Here is a 5,259-nt window from a genome sequence, read left to right on the forward strand (position 1 = left end):
TGCCCTCGGCTTCTTTCTCTCCCTCACTCCCCCACTGAGCTGTTTCTCATTCAGCTGGGTGAATTACTGCAATTACATATTCCTGTTTAAAAGAAAAAAAAAGGCAGAAAACAAAACACACAGGAGGAAAAGAATGTGGCGTCGACTAATTTAAACCAGTTCTAGTGGAAGGGCTGTCAGTTCTTTAAGTAAATGATGCTGTGTTGATTCAGATGTTTCTCGCCGTAATTGCTGTCTGAGGGGGAACAGCAGAGGCTCAAACTCAGCGACTCGCAGCCGGTGCGGGAGGGAGCGCCGGGTCGGGGCCGCTTTCCCCGGGCGGGCTCGGCCCCGCTTCTCCCCTCTCTCTGGCGAGCCGGCTGAGCGGGCTGGGTGGCCGGAAGGCTTGAGCCCCCTCTCAGCAAGCAGTCTTTGTAGGCTGCTGGTCACGCTGTCTGGATGGGGAAGGAGCTAAAAGGAAGGGGAAAGGACATTCACCTCCGAAATGATGAGCCCCGCTCCCCCCTGGATGTACCCAGGCAGACTTATCTATCAATCACGTTTTTTATCGGGTGTCACCAGCTGGGGTGTTGGGAGAGAAGTGCATGTTAAATGATGCCATTAGACTGTAGTGCAACAAGCAGAGACGAGGTAATTGGCAGCAATTCTCAGACCCAGTCCGGTGACCTGTTAATCTGTTGCCACCAGCACTCAGCCAGGGAAAAAAAAAAAAAAGCTGCAGAATGGAGAAAAAGTCTTTGACTTATTTCAGACCTGGTCAGCTTGTTAATGTTCAACTCGTCAAGAAAGAAGGGTTTCTGGGGGAACCCTGTCTCCAATCAATCAGACTGTTGCTCCATTTGCTGAGTGTAATATATCGTCCGTGGTTTAATTTGTTCTCCCAGGTTTTTTGGATCTTTTTCTCCCCTTCCTTCATTTGGATCACATAAGGTTTGGCACCAGACTGTTGGAAAGAAGAACCAGAGGGTCTTTGCAGAGCAGGGAGCACAGTTCAGCAGCTCTGCCTTTGCGCTTCCCGGCCAGAAAGCGGCTGTGTGATCGGAAAGTTTGGGAGGTACATGCAGGCCTTCACCCCTCCAGAAACTTGGCTCACATAAACCTCCCTCCTTCATTCATAATAAAGCGGGGAAGGAGTTGATGTCCCGCTCCCGCAGGCGGGACTGTTTGGGTGGAAGGCTTTGTACAACCCTTGGATCCCGGAGGTGCAAAAAAGAAACTTAAACAGGCTGAAACCAACTGTTTAATAACAATTCCTCCACAAGGTTACTTTGCGTCTGAAAGAAGAGATAGGCCCTTGGGTGGCTTAAAGGAAAACAGATTTTTAACAGGTGACTTGGAATCAGTGGTGTTTTGAAGAGCTCAGGGTAGAAACCACGACTCCCCCCAAATTAAAATTGTTTTACAGAAAGTGGCAATCAGATGGAACCCACAGAACTACCATCACGATGTATTTTTTCAGCACTAAGCAGGGGACATAAAGTGTGTTTGAGTTTGCTTTATTTTATTGAGCTTTCCAGCCTTCCTTGTTTGTTTTTTTTTTTTAAACTGAACGGATTATTAGGAGACCTCCCTAAAAAATGATCTTACCACAAATATAGGGCTCAGACCAGTGGCCGTTACTCAACAGAAGCCGTCACCATTTCTGAAATGGCTGCTGGGTCACACACAAGGAGATTCAGGGTATTTTCTATTATTCATAAATATTTCAAGCAGGTAAGTTTAAGACTTTTTCATTGCTGACTAACTATTCTCTCCCTCTCACACATGCACACAGGCAAGAGCTACTTAGAACACGCTTGGATTCGAGTCTAAATCAATGAATAAATTACACAGATGGGTTTCATTGCTTCTATATTTGCTACATATAACAAATCAGCAAAAATGTTCAGCTCATTAGTAGGGACAATACAGTGTTGGAGGGGTCAAACGTGAGAATGAAAGAAGTGTTCATTTTTTCCTGTAATGTGATTGATGGCTGGCTGAACAACTGTGGTTTATACCAGACCTTTCCCTTAACATAACATACTTCCGTGAATCTTGTGAGAAAGCCGAAAACATTAATACATGACAGAATTAAAAATAACTTCCTTAAAAAGGCTAAATTACATGTTTTGGAAAGTTCCAGCTATGTTCATCTCATGACACTGTTTTAGTGTTGAAGAACTGTCTATTTTTACGAGAGATAACTGCAATCCAGTAGCACTAAACCATTCCAGTGGCTATATGGAGCATATTTGGACTATACATTAAGGACCAATAAATCTACATGCTCTAAAATAAAGGTTTTATATTTTATCTTACAAATGCAGATCAGTAAATTGTGAAAGAGCTGTGCACATATTTATAGCCCTTGTTCCACGCTGGCACATTTTCTTAGTTTTTTAGGATGACACAAAATATACCGCTCTGTCTTTTCTTGCCTATCCATTGTCACCGCAGAGTTATTAATCCAAGATAAGATTGATCTTCCGAATTGAGCCATCACGGCAAACGTTGGAAACCTTTCCACTCCTGGCCCAGGGAGGAGGAATGACTGAAAGGCAGTGAGTGACCTTTGCTTGGGAAAGGATGCAGAAAAGTGCAAAGCTTTTAGCTGTCATGCTGAGACTGGTGGAAGAAGTTGCCTTTTTCGATTTTTCAATAAACAGGACTTACACATTGTGATAAATGAGGCTGCCTTGTGCCGTGACTGGTGTCAGAAGCCTTTATGTTCACTGCTGGGATGCCATGCAGGTGACCTTGTAGTGAGAGCTCTTTCATCTAACGGCACAGCAGACATGCCACTGGTGAGTTTAAGGTGCTCAGGATACAAGTGTGTCCTCCTGATTCTACATTCCTACAGCTATTTGCGTCTCGATCACTTTATTTTTGTTCCGCTGACTGATACAGACTCTGTGATCCATACATGGCCCAGAAAATCTTCTGCATACCACAAAGACCGTTACCAATCATGCATCTCTTGGACCATTTCCATTTAAGGAGAACCTCTTCCAGAGATACTGATCCACTGGTGATTTGTACAGCCAGTGATTTACCCATGTGAAGGTTGGTGTGGCTCCTTCATTTCTCTGTACGTGACCATTCCCAAAGCTTGCTGCTGTCTCAGGGACACACACTCACTCATGTGCATTGCTTTTGCAGAACACAGAGCCTGATGCTAAACTCTTTTCCTCAGCACATGCAAAACTCCTTTCAGAACCTGAAATTTCTGATTTTTTCCTTACTTAAACTCTGTTTAACATCTAAGTGAGATGTATATAGCAAGTTGGCAGGCTGGAACTAAAATGACCTATCTTCCAATGAGGGACAACTGCGTGTAATGGGAAAGGCGAGGGTCTTCCATGGGAACCTGAGTCACAGCCCATTCAAGAAAACATGAAAATATTTTACCAGGTTCTGGATCAACCCAGAGTATTGCAAGGAGGAGAACAGGAGCACTGGCCCCTGTGCGTGCAGTGTATTTTGACATGGCCTCTGATACAGATCTGAGTGGCAGCTGAAGTCCCACCACGGCACTGAACCCTGCTGGGGGTGATGCTCTCAGGGACTGCTACTGAGCTGGCCAAATCCCCAGCTGCCAGCCTCAGTCTGGTTGGGAGATTTTGTTTATGCTGGCTGAAAATTTGGCCCCAGGGCATAAAAACCGGGAATATGAGCTTCAAAGTTAGAATACCTCTTAATGAAAAGAGCCCCTTTAGCCTTTGAGAAGAGGGGACCAAGTAGACCACCCTGCTAATGCCTGCCCGCCGGTACCCTCTGGCAGAGAGTGTTGCTCTCTCATTCAAGTAAGATAAGTAGGGGAGATGTATATCTGCTCACAGGTATTTTCCAGCTAATTTGGCAAACCAGAAAGACAAATCCTTTTGCTCTGTATTTGTGCAGCACCTAGCACAGCAAAGTCCTCCTCCATTACTGGAGCTGCCAGGGACTTCTGCGGTACAAATAACAAGTCCATAATGCATTTGCTAGAGAGCTCACAAACCTTTCATGTTATTTATGTACTAATCTGAACAGCGTGGGCCAGATTTTGATCTTAGTTATTCTGGAGTAAATGAGATACGGGTTTGGCCTTAGATCCATAAGATCTATAGTCAATCAGTGTTTCTAATGTGCTCATCATGGAAATATCTTGGCATTGTGCGGCTGGCCCACTTCAGTGTGACTAGAATAGCAAAGCATTATATTAAGCAAACAGAACAGTTTGATTTATAGATTTGTGGTAAGAATAGTTCAGTTTTCCAGGGTGTTCAATTTAATTAACATTCTCCAGGGAAAAAACTGCTATTGTTTCCCTAACCACATGCCTTCCAATACAAAATAAACTCTTGCTGGTGTGTATGTGCTGCTTAATTATCCTAAATGGTTCCTTTTGAAAGTTGTCTATTGACCTGCTTCTACACTTCACAAGTGGAGCATATCCTATTCACTCAAGAGTGTGTATCTACCTGCACTTAGCAAGAAAGAGATACCAGATGAATTTTAACACTGCTAAAACAAGAATACAACCTGCTGCGTGCAGCATTCCCAAGTGGTATATGTGAACAAGGCTGCAAGGAGAATTTATAAAGCCAAGTAAATTGCAACAATACCTGCAAGTCCTAATTCCAGCCACTGTTAGACGTTTGCAGACGTCTGGGGATAATGCTACAGAGAGGGGCTGTGCCTGGACGCTACTGGAGTGCAAGGCATGAGAGTAGGGGACAGTCTATCTGTTTGGCCCACTAGAGACCAAATCCTGCTGCCAATTTTCACTCTGAGCTGCTCCATGAGTTCGATGTGCTGGTTTTTAGAGGAGCAAGCTGCAGTAAAAGCAGGTCGCAGGCACTCAGGTCACCGCTTGCTCACGGGGCTGTGTAAATCACACTGCCTTTTGCACCAACGCGGTGTCTGACCCACCATCTCCATCTTCAGGCGCTCTAGTTGCTTTTCAAGAGCGCCGGGATTCGGAAGAAGGAGATGGTGGAGCTGTCTTGACTCCATTTATTCCAGCACTTAAGTGGAAACAGAACTGGGCCCAGTGAGCTTTGCAGTGTGGGATGACAGGAGGGCGAGTTTTCATGTAGTTGAGTCAGTAGTGAGAGCTGGCTGTAGCCGGCTCTGACTGAACACAATAAACAATTCCACTTGCAACATACTGTACTATTTAAGGGCTCATAGATGCCAGTGGGAGTTTTGCCTGAATAGCAGGCAAATAACAGGTCCTTATTCTCTATCATGTCTCATGAAATATCACAGCCCCACATGTGTTGCAGAGGCAGA

The sequence above is a fragment of the Aptenodytes forsteri genome, unplaced genomic scaffold (genome assembly GCF_000699145.1).
Source record: "Aptenodytes forsteri isolate BGI_AS27 unplaced genomic scaffold, ASM69914v1 Scaffold15, whole genome shotgun sequence".
NCBI classification, from domain to species: domain Eukaryota; kingdom Metazoa; phylum Chordata; class Aves; order Sphenisciformes; family Spheniscidae; genus Aptenodytes; species Aptenodytes forsteri.